The sequence below is a fragment of the Megalobrama amblycephala genome, linkage group LG14, assembly GCF_018812025.1.
Source record: "Megalobrama amblycephala isolate DHTTF-2021 linkage group LG14, ASM1881202v1, whole genome shotgun sequence".
Classification (NCBI taxonomy): Eukaryota; Metazoa; Chordata; class Actinopteri; order Cypriniformes; family Xenocyprididae; genus Megalobrama; species Megalobrama amblycephala.
Genome location: NC_063057.1, coordinates 10824424 through 10836581, shown reverse-complemented (window position 1 = coordinate 10836581; position 12158 = coordinate 10824424). Strand labels below are relative to the sequence as shown.

The 12158-nt window shown below is 39.9% G+C and overlaps 1 long non-coding RNA gene across 1 annotated transcript in view; it reads right to left on the bottom strand.

The window, feature by feature from the left end:
* Positions 1-1727: 1727 nt before the first annotated feature.
* The window catches only part of LOC125246475, a 107356-nt gene continuing 96925 nt past the window's right edge, over positions 1728-12158 (bottom strand). The window contains exons 2-3 of the long non-coding RNA XR_007179891.1: positions 2250-2568; positions 1728-2169 (exon numbers count right to left, since the gene is read on the bottom strand). This is a non-coding gene — a long non-coding RNA (uncharacterized LOC125246475). The remainder of the gene's footprint in view (positions 2170-2249; positions 2569-12158) is intronic.

The window sequence follows — 12158 nt, the reverse complement described above, 5'->3', positions numbered from 1 at the left end:
GTCAAAAATATATAGAAAATCTCATAAATTTCACCTAATGCCTTTAACTCATTAATATTGTGACGTTATTATGAGTCTCTAGGAGTCTCACATTTACAGAGATGAATACTGTTCACTTCAGTCGATCCATATTTAGTCATATCCTCTATTCTAGACTTAGTGTTCTCAGAAAGCAATGTCTTGACTGAGTGGCCCAGTGGTGACTTCCGAGTTAGCGATACTGAAAGATGATGATGTGAAGGGAGAGCCGTGCACCGTGGGATTGCCATTATGTTAACGCTCTTAAATGGTGACAGATCACCGTGGTGATGAGAGACTGACTCATCAGTTTTATGGGACTCAGAGCGTTACGGAAAGACTTGATCTCATAGGAGAATAGCACTTCAGATTATGTCAAGTGCAGGAATATGTCTGTTTTTCATTTCACTTGTGTGGATGCCAGAGGATCTGTAAGGTGTGTTGTTTTTAATGAAAGTATGACTGACATTTTAATATCCTCTCTGATTATGCAGCATGGATGCTTATAAATGTCAGCGGAGGGTTAAAATTACACACCTGAGACAGTGACTGCTTTCTTGAAATAGGGGGTTATATTATGTGTTTGTATGTTCTTTCACAAAACATAATTGCAGTTTTGCTTGCTAAGACAAGCATGGCTATTGCTATTTTTCACACTTAGGCTTAAAGGTTTGAACGTTCCAAGTATTAAACTGTGAATAGTAACTAACAATTTCAGCATAACAAAATCCAAACATGCAAAAAATCCCATAAATTCATCTTTAAGGATGGACCAGAATATCATAGGACACTTTTGACTTGGGCAAGTAATCAATCTCCTAGCAACCACCCAGAACACCCTAGCAACACCCTAGCAACCACCTTCAACACTCTAGCTTCATGGCAGCACGTTTTCCATTGGGACATATAATTTAAAAAACGTGAATATCATAAAGGACAGGTGTTTGACTGCTCCATTGTTAATACATGAAGATTTTTTTGCTATTGTTTTTACTGAAGCCTAAATATTAGGAATTATGACTCAGATATACTTGTGTCATTTTAAATAATGTATAATTGAAAGTCTTTATCTCTATGGTTACAGATGATTAAACATCTCGGGGCCTCAATTATTCAACAAATGAAGAGCTAGAAGGTCTGTTATCTGACAAAGTTACATAATGTGCTAGATAATAGATGTTCTTGATCTCTCACACAGGAAAATATATAATTATTGACTTTCAAATGAGAGAGTTTTTGCATTTGCACAATTGGTATTTGTGGAGATTCATATGCGTGTATCATAATTTTGCTATGTCTGGTCAAGGTTAGTTAGATAAGGAAAGCATGTTTGGCCGGTTGCCAGGACATTGCAGTGTAGTGGTACTAGTCTTAGCAAGCTATGGTTTTAGGGGTCACTATGTAGTTTGCCTCCGCCAACAGGAATGATAAATGCCCCCTATTACATGTGTGTGTGTGTAATGGCTCCTTTGTTTACCTGGCCTGGGGAACGCCAGGAATGTGTGTGTGGATGTGTTTGTGGATGTGTAGGCGAGTGTGTGCGTGATGGTACACGTTGTGAAACCTGGCCGTAATGGCATTCTGGCCTGATCCCATACCACACCTTTACTTTTGATAAGCAGCAGTTGATGGCTGAAGTGGGTAAAAAGGAGAGGCAAACTGATCTCAAAACTTTTTATGTGCTTGTGGTAGCTGATGCCGAGATAAGTATTCAAACCATAACACATGACCCTCTCCACCAATCAAAATTGATTTCAGGGAACAGAACTCTGACGAGGCTTTCACACTGATCACTATCTGCCACGACAAAGACACCCGGAATAATTTATTATGAGTCTATGAGATTTGGTGAAATTTTGACAATGCAATTTAAATACAAGCAGTTCCCTGGCATTACATTACACCTGTTTCCTTGACATCTTATTCAAATATATCATATTTTTAAGAGTTATTTTCAGTGTAAACAGGGTATATGGAGGAAATGTCCTTTTAATGTCCAGATAGGAGTGATAATTACACTAAAACTGATGGTGAATTCCCGTGGGAGGTCTTGTTGTGATGTTGGAGGGTCTGGGATAACAGAGTGTCAATGGATGAGGGTTTGTTAAGCAGCAGGAGGACAAGGTGGAAGTGGCCAATTTTAGCAGATTCCTACAGAGAGAGTTGCCAGAGGGTTGTGGGTAGTGATTGACAAATTAGGGTGAGTGAGAGTGAAGGATTAAGTGACTCACTCGTTTGTGAAGACGGATGGGATGCAGGACTGGGTGAAGGGTCAGAGAAGCAAAAGTAGAGGAGTGTACATGACACGCACATACACTCTTACCCTCACATTCTTGTGAGTTGAGGGAAATGACCGTAGAATGAGTCGATTGACCAAGCCTGTGATCTCGTCGCAGTGCGGCGCCACTGTAGACTCCGTCCGCCCTTGTGTGAGGTCTGCCACCGGATTCCTATGCCGTGAGTGGAAGCGGCACCTGCAGCAGTGGCCAATCTCCTGTTACAGGATCCGTTCTGTGGTGGCGATGAGCATGTGCACTTGTGGAATTCCCCCTGAGTAACAAAAGAGTCAGACAGAAAGAGAGCGGGATGGACTTTATTGCCCTTTACAGTTATTAAACTTTCATTTTCACTCTCAGAATTAGCTCTGCTGGGACATTTGTGTTCAATCATCTGCCTTTCATTTTTAGTTAACTAATAAAACATATTTTAAGTTTCTGTGCAATTTTGTGGCCTAAATGATACACTAACTCCAAACCAGCAGTTACGCAACAAAACTAGCCGCAAATGCATGAAGCAACAGGATGTTTTGTCGATCATTTGGGTTCGAATTAGGTAGCTCCACCCACTGTCAATTGTCACTGGTCCAAAATTGTGCTCCACGTAAGTGTATATCAAACACTGTTCTGATTGGCTGCGATTGTGCGGTGTCACGTATGATTTTCACATTCGGCGTGGACAAATGATCTAGGTTAGTTCGCGTGTTATGAGTGTTATGCTTGACGTGTAATTGTAAGCGAATTGTGTATCGCAAACTATTTTTGTGGTACCTTCTGAACTACAGCTCATTAGTTTTTACTGAAGCAGTAGTGTTTATTCTACAACTAGTTTGGGCAAAAAAATTCCCTCAAGCTTTCCAGATGATTACAAGCTGCAAACGTTGGAAAGAGAGACATTTTTCTTCAAAACATCTGTTGCGGTGACAAGTTGTTTTTGATTGAGCTTATCCATTTCCATCAGCCCTCCCTTTTCCTCTCAACAACCTCAAAGCAACGTGTCCTCAACCTCAAAACAACGTTCCTGCGTAACCACCGCTCCAGAGGCAACTTGTTTTTGAAGGAACCTTGTGAAACAGCACACCTCAGTGGCCACATAAGTATTGCAGCTACAAATGAATTAGTGCTTGATAGATGACACATGAAGCATTTACTGAGAGAGAGGCTGAGAGAGAAAATGGGAGGGAGGAGGAAGAGAGAGAAAGTGAGATTGGCTTGCCTGCGGACTCACTTGGCAGGAATCGCTTTGACTGGATGTGTTGTATATGACTGTGCAAAACACGCACGCACACACACAGACGCAGTGAGTGAAAGTAACAGGAGAGGCTGCTTTGGATCACTCTGTTGTGGAAAGTAGAGCAGCAAGGTTCCTTCGCAGGAACTTATTGGATTCTGTCTCAGGAGTTTGTGGGATGGTGAACGCAGTCAGGAGATGTCTGCGTGACAGTGAGTGTTACTTTCAAAATCTGTAAATCATTAATCGGTGATGTTAAAGCTTTTACTGAGATATGTTGAGTGTGCTTGTGTCTCCCTGGCTGGTGTCAGCGCAGTGTGTTTCTTGGACCCGAAGGCTTCAGCGTACAGGTGTACTGGCATTCGAGTAAGTAAGTAGCTTGCTGGCATTTAACTACTAGATAAACAGAACATTTCTAACCAGTTTCAGTTGGTAGATGCTAATATTATATACAAAGTGACTCACAAAGGTTTATCTTTATAAGTATGAGTATCCAACTCATGATTTTAGCATTGCTTGCATCAGTCGCATTACACTAACAGAAACTGAAACAAAAATGTACAGATGTTCTTCAGAATGTGAACTTACTAAACATTTTCAATTTAAATGTTATTTTATTCTGTGGGGAATTCAGCTTCAAACCTCAATCAAAGTCTATTTTAAGAAATGTGAATGTACATTCTCAGTTTCAAACAATGTATGGTATTTTAATACAGTTTCCTGCTTGGAATGATTCCACTAAGACTTTTGAATCACTATCAGGTTTTTGTCGATTTCCTTTTCTGTCATGGATATAAATGGCTTTTATTCATTGTATTGGTTCATCTTGTGGCATCTGCCCACGCTTCGGTTCATCAATGGCTGTTAGTGAATGCAGCTGTAGGTGTGGCCAAGACGCACCTTGAACTATGACGTCCACCTGCCCACCTAAAATTGTTATCAGCTTTATTACCTTCTTTATCACCACCCACGTAGACACTACCTGTCAATAGTTAGAACACCTGCTCATTCCTTCGTGGTACCAATTATGTTTTAAAATTATTGTAAAGTCCTTAAAACTGAAATAGAATTATGTTGTGCCCAAAAATGCTAGCCAAATAAAAATCATCTTATATTCAACTTCTTTAAAATCGATGAGGTGCATTCCAGGATGCTTTATACATTTTAAACAGCAATGAAGAACTTTTTGTAAAGTAATTAACACATTTGTCTACAAAATGGTAGTTCAGCCCTTTTGCCATTTAGCCATAATGGCTTTAAAGGGAAAATTATCCCAAAAAATTGAATTTGCGTCATTATTTACTCAACCTTGTGTCGTTCCTGTACCTCTTCTTTCTTATGTGGAACACAAAAGATATTTTGAAGGATGTCCATACAATGGAAGTCTGTGTGGTTCAAAGTAATTTTTCAGAATATTTTCTTTTGTGTTCCACAGAAGAAAAGAAATAAAGTCCTACAGGTTAAGAACAACATGTGGGTTTCATTTGTGTGTGAACTGTCCCTTTAAAATTATGGGAAGGAAATTTAGTCAAGTGTGTTCAAACTTTTGACTGGTAGAGTATTTTATGTCTGTGTACACTAGGTTGACTAGGTTGCTCCACAACTAAACATATGTCACAGTACAGTGCTGTTCATTGGAGGTGTATTTATCACACTGTATTGTTGAAAGAGTGTTTGGATATTTGCATACAGTAGCTTTGTCTGCGTTTGCATTCTTGAAGGCCTTATTCTGTCAGCTGTGCTGATTCATGGTAGGAGCATTTGAAAAGTTCACACTTATTAGTGCCACGTTAACTCATATTTCAGCGCTACTAGGCGCCTTAATCACCGCAGACTCTAATGAGACTTGTGTTGACGCAGACAGGTGATGTCACAGCCCTTGAAATATTCTAGGTCAGGCCCAAGTTTAATCAATGATAGTTTTAATGTTGCAAGATCAGGATGAAAAAAACGTAGCGGGTCAGTGGTTTTTCCATTCTACGAAATGTATGAGTGTTTAAAAATGAATTGGATATGGACGGATGTGTCGTGTGCAGTTGAAACAAAAAGGGTCACAAGGGATTCAGGAGTGAAGCAGACTCCCTCTCCTCCCCAGTCTCCACGGTAACAGGCTTGAGTGCCACTATTACAGTTACTCAGTGCTTGAGCGTCAGTGGAGTGTGTGACCGGGTCGACATTTAAACTCTGCCATGTTTCTTAACATTCAAAGCTGAATGAGAATGAGTAAAGAGGCGGATGAAAAAATATTTGTGAATGTGTGTGTATTAGATGAATCCAAAGAACAATTTTATTGTTCAGAGATTGCTCTTTTGTTGCTCAGGAGACTCAAAGTATGATTTGTTTAAAGTCATTTTGCTCCTTAAATTACTTCGAGAGATAAAAATAGACACAAATGAATGAATTGTTGCCATACATTACAATTATAATGCTATAAAATGATTGTGGATAGAATAGCTCTGATAACTCAGACTTTAGAAAAATCTGATGTAAAGTGATAGTTTTCCCAAAGATAAGATGATGAATGTCTCAGCGATTTTGTCCATACAATGAAATGTCCACTGTTGATTTAGAACCCTTTAACTTTCAAAATATAATGTCCAACGGAATCCCTTTTAGCCATTAAGTCTCTGCTCTATATGTAATCCCATTGCTGTCCAGGAGAAACAATCAAGTTATTTAAGAGATTTTTCCTTTCCTTTTGGCATCTAAAATATGGGTTTTGTCATAGCTAATGTGACAATTGTGAGCAGTGCGAGTTTCACTTGCCCACATGCATAGCCAATATCCCACCATTACCACAGAAACCACAGCCTGAATCTTAGCTGCATGTCTCATAGTAATGTTGACCTTGTGAACTCTTGGATTTTACATGAGGGTTTGTGTTCTGAAGAATCCACCACCAGTGCTAGCAAGTGGACGAGAGCTAGAGTTTCTCTCCCTTTTTTGGATTGCCAGGTTTCAGATTTTCTTTCTCAAGGGTGTGTGCTTCCTTTTTCATTTTTGTGTGTCTGTGTGTGTGTGCGCATCTGTGTGTGATTGGGAGGGTTTACAGGGACACACCCTCCGTTACAGAGACAGATCTTCATGTGATTTCTCTTTCTCTCTTGTCCAGTGCAACTGTATTGGTGGTCCCAGGGCAGGTGCTTTATGGATCAAGGGGCAGTCGGAGCTTTGGAAGGATGCCTGTATGTCGTTAAATGCAGAAAGAACAGTGAAAGAGGCCACCGTCGCAAATGAGCGCTGCCTAGAGCATATCATCCAAGTTAAGGTAAGATGTAATCCTAAAATGACAGGTATTGCTGCTAGAAACCATGACGTGTATTTGTGGATGTAGCAACAATTGAGTTTGTGTGAGTGTGGGAGAAATGTCAAGAGCTCTGTCCCAAAACATAGTGAGCTACTTACGCAGATGATTTCCAAGACAGCATCCTAATTGAATGAAAACCTGGGCATCAGCTCAACTAGCCATAATAGCACTTTTCATGTGAAGCATATAAGCATGCGAGTTTGACGGTAGCATGTTGCTAAGCTAACAGCACATAAAAATACAGACAAACAGTGTCTGTTTTAAGTTAGGTTGAACTGTTTTGTTATTGAATGAAGCAATATTTTACTTATCCTGCCATCTCGGAATTATTTTTTTTTGGATAGAATGCCGAATTGCATTCTGGGATTTCCTTATTTTCAAAGTATACTTGTGATGCTGTCTTTAATTTTCCACGAGTTGGGTTTTGAGCATGACTCTATGATGCCCTAAAAATTTGTTTTACTAGGCAGCTCAGTAGGTTCTGGAACTATTATGTGTTGGACGTAAGAAACACAAAATGTGTGTATGCTTGTGAGAGAGACACACACACACAAACAGAAACTGAGAGCTGAAAGTACGTCAAAAGGAAGGTAACTCAATCTGGGCAGCTGTGAGCCATTCCGCTGCAGTGCCACGTCTTCAGTGCATTGACGTAGAGAGAATACCTGTTCTGGCTGTACGCTTTTGTGTGTGACAGCAGGAAGAGTGGAAGTTTAACAGCAAGCCAGGCCTAACATGAAGGTGAATAAAACCAAAAAATAGAGAGAAAAAATAAAGTGTCAACGAAAAAGATGAAGCCATATCTCTGACGTAAGTGCCAGTGTGTCACGCCTTCTCTTCCATGTGCTCCTGGGCAAACAGCGGTGAATGTGTGTGCGCTCCGCTGTGCAGACAAATCATGCCCCCGGGAAGATTTGAGAAAACATGTTTTGCGACGTGGAGTTGAGTAACTTTGAAGGAACTTAATTGACCTCTCCTACTTGAGCTGTGAGAAAGTGACAAGACACAATTACATCACAGCTTTAGTGGCCAATGGCGGGGCTGAGCAAACACATGAGTGTACGCGCGTGGTTTAATGAAGTGTTTCTGGTATAGTATGACTCCAGGCTTTGGCTTTGTATGCCAGGCAATCCCTCTGAAAAGGCTGACTTAGGAACAGTGCATCTACAATGTATCTGTACTTTCCTGTTTGTTTGTTTGTCTGTATGTATGAGGGAATGTGCATGATCTTGGTGAAACTGATTTTAAATATATTTAATTTAATTTAATTTTTACATATTATATTTATTTCTATTTAATGTTATTTATTTACCATCCACACCTAAAGAGAAAATACTGTGCAATGCGAAACTTTCACAGCCAATGTTAAATTTGATGCTTTTAATGGTTGTGTGGAGAAATAATTTGGATCAATGAGATTTCAATATGGGTGGGGCTACTGAGTGCGACACCACAAAATGAGTCTCTTTGGTTTTGACCACTTGTTTGGGTTGTTGTGCCTAGCACACTAGGCACACTTCTAGTGTGGTTTTTGTCTTAAATCTGTGGTGGTCAGTAGGTAGCGGGGTCAAGAATGGGTTTGGTTTGTTCAAACAGTTTTATTAATGGCCACAACAAACCATGACATAATCTCAGACTCTTTTTAGAGCTAGAAATAAAATTACAACTGAATCTTGGAAACAGCCAAAGCATTTTTCTTTTTATTTTGTGTGTAAAAATATTCAGTCTGTAAATAATACCAAAATTTGCCAGTGTTTGTTATGGTTTTACTCATATTTCATGTCTCATTGGATAAGGTCCACAATGAAGGACTTTGCCCTCTCATAACATAACATTAAGGAAACGGTGATTTAGCATGCGCATTATGTGCCAGTGGACAATGAATTATACTGCAGTCCATGGCTGGCGTGATGCCCGGACTTTCTTATGAAAGCTAGATTAATGTTTCCTCCTTGAAATACAGATACTCTCTCTCTCTCTCTCTAGCCTCACACTGTCAGGATTGTATTGAATGAATTAAATGTTTTTTTTCCATCTTATAACTAGAGCACAACCAATCAGTACCCTGCATTCAGACACATACCATTTACAATCATTAAACAACCAATTATTAGTCATTTATCACAGGAAGAATTGAAGAACTGACTGTTTTGTGGTGTTATTGATTGATTGATTGATGCCAGTGAAGTCATTGAAGCAAGACGTCATTGTGGGACTTGGCACTGAAAGAAATCACTCAGACCAGAGAACAAATGGGAGGGCTATTTGAAAACACAGAGGAGTCATCAGTCTAATCGTTAAAAGCCAGGTTACAATTATCCAGAAGGAAATAACACTGTAGGCGGTCATTCTGATTTATATCGCATGTCTTCGATAGTGTGTATCCTTGGCCGATTTAATTTCATCCTTGCATGGGATGTTATCAGGCGGTCGTAATGTAACATGAGGTAGGTGGTAACCTAATTCACAAAAATACCCAGCAGCATAATCATGTCAGAGCTGTTTTAGGGTTTCAAGCACTCAGCAATGAGAGTTTACAACTGTAGAGCTGTATTATGGGGATTCAGTTCTCAGTATTAATTGGCCACACCCCATAGGAATTTGATTTCAAACTTGAATGTACTGAATTGCAATTTTAAGAAATATAACAGGAAATGTATTCTGGGAAAGTAAATGTCCATCTATCCATCCATCCATGGGTATAAGTCCACTAAAATTCTACTGACACAGGGTGTTGCACAGGGCTCAGTTCTTGGTCCTTTAATTTTTTATCATCTACGTGCAGCCACTTGGTGATATCATACTCAAGTATGTTTTCATTGTTATGCTGGTGATGTCTAAATCTACCTTACCACCTCCTCTGATATTTCATCTCTGCCTGACTCACTCACTGCATGTATTAGAGAAATCAAACACTGGATGTCACTGAACTTTCTTAAACTAAATGACAGCAAAACTGATCGGCTCCACCATACCTGTAAATAGAATGGACCTGTCCTTTGACATAGATGAGGTTCTTGTTAAACCCTCCTCCCCTGTACGTAATCTTGGAGTTTTATTTGATTCCTCTCTTTCCTTTGTTTCTCATATTGTTTCAGTTGTTAAAAACTCATCACCAGCATAATATTGCACGTCTCTACTCCTCCCTCAATCTGGCTAATGCAGAAACCCTTGTTCATGCACTAATAACTTGTTTGGACTACTGCAATGCCTTGTTAATTATCTTACCAAAAAAAAAAAACCAACATATTAAAAGGCTACAGTAGGTACAAAATGCAGCTGCGAGAGTGCTCACCTCATCTAGAAGTAGTGCTCACATAACTTCCTTCTCCACGATCTTCACTGGTTACCTGCTGCATCACGTATTTATTTTAGGGTACTCCTGTTAAACTTTAAGGCTTTAAATGGTCTTGCACCTCTATATCTATCAGACCTACTCCACCCATACCTTCCCACCCAGCCTCTTAGATCATCTAAACTTGGCCTATTGTCAGCTCCTAGATTCTGGCTGTCTACTACAGGTGGACAATCTTTTTGTGTTAACGCTCACAAGCTCTGGAATTCATTACCCCCTCTCTCTTCGTAATATCTCTTCTCTACCTTCCTTTAAGTCTCAACCTAAAACATATTTGTTGTATCTGACGTTTTTGTGTTTATTTTTGTGTTGTCTGTAACTGTAAATGTTCTTCAACACCTTTGTTAAGCGACCTTGGGCTCGTGGAAATGCGCTATACAAATAAAACTTCCATCTGTCTGTATGTCTGTATACAGTATACATTCATCATCTATCCAGCTACAGTATCCATTTATCTGTCCATCTGTCTCTGTCTACATCTATCTGTCTATCCATCTGTCTATTCGTTTATCCATCTGTCTATCCATCTGTCTATTCTTTTATTCATCTACAGTATCCATCCATTTGTCCATCTAGCCGTCTATCGATCTGTCTTTCCATCTATTTACAGTATCCATCCATCTGTCTATCCATTTACCCATTCATAGTATCAATTTATCTATCAATCTGTCTATCCATCTACAGTGTCCATTTATCTGTCTGTCATCAGGAATAATAATAAAATGGACCATAACAAGACCTGACCCCACTTTAACGAGCAGTGTGAATGGAAAGAGAACTGGATTCTTCACTCAATTCACTTTTGGTCTACTTAGGATCTGAGTTTTTTAAATGTCATTTTAGAGGGGGATTCAAGTGTGAAAAGTTGAATTATTAGCCATTAAATACAAAAGCAGACATTTATTTGTTTGGATTCTTACACAATAATTAGCTTGACTGAGTTTATCACACCTCACACAATGCAGCTCCCAGTAGACTTTTGTGTGTGTGTGTGTGTGTGTGTGTGTGTGCGTGCGCACTGGACTGTAACGTCACCCGGGCCCCACACTAGGTTTCTGGGAACAAGAGTCACGTTTACTGTAAGTGTTTTTTTTTTTCCTCAAGCACATCAGTTTTGGGAAGCAGCCTTGGCTTCGGGCCCTCTGTTAAGAGATCTCTGCTTTATGACTCGCTCCTGTGGTTAGCTGGAAGGCTGACCCCGTGCCGCTGACAAGTCATCAAAGCAAAGACTGTGTGAACAACATGCAGGCAACTGCGGCGAGTTATTTTTTTCCTTTGCTGTTAATCGCCGCTGAGATGGACCCTCTGACAGATTATCTGATTTAAAGCCTGTTTGCGGCATGAGTCAGAGGAAGTGCGCATCAGCGCAAGTGCAGTGAAATGAAGAACAAATGTGCACTGTAAACCCAGGGAGAGGGGGGGTAAGACATCCCTAAGGATTGCGGGGGGAGTGGGCAGTTACGTGAACCATAGCCGACGGCTAGACGTGAGTCAGTTAAGACTCATGGTACTTATTCAATTATGCATACAGTACAGTTATATTAGGGCCTATGAGACTTCCAAGAAGCTATTCCCTCACAGACAGGAATGTGTCATTTCTCGGAAATCGGTGTTAGTTTAAATATAAACGTGATGATCATTACACATCGTGTTAAGTTTGTGCTTATTCGCAGCCCCTAAACCCCCATCTTAGGGTGTAGTGGTTGAACGTGAAATTTATGCGAGCGAACGCAAAAGCACTGAAATATAATCTTTCTCTAAGAAAATTTGAGTTTGCTTGTAAAATAATGCAAAAGTTTTGCCAGCAAAGTTTCTGCAAAAGCATTTTATAAATCGTATTATTTTATCATCACCATGTCCCTTTAGGCCAGGGATCTCCAAACTCTGTCCTGAAGGGCCAGTGCCATGCAGAATTTAGCTCCAACCTCAATTAAACACATCTGAACCAGCTAATCAAGGTCTAATTAGGCA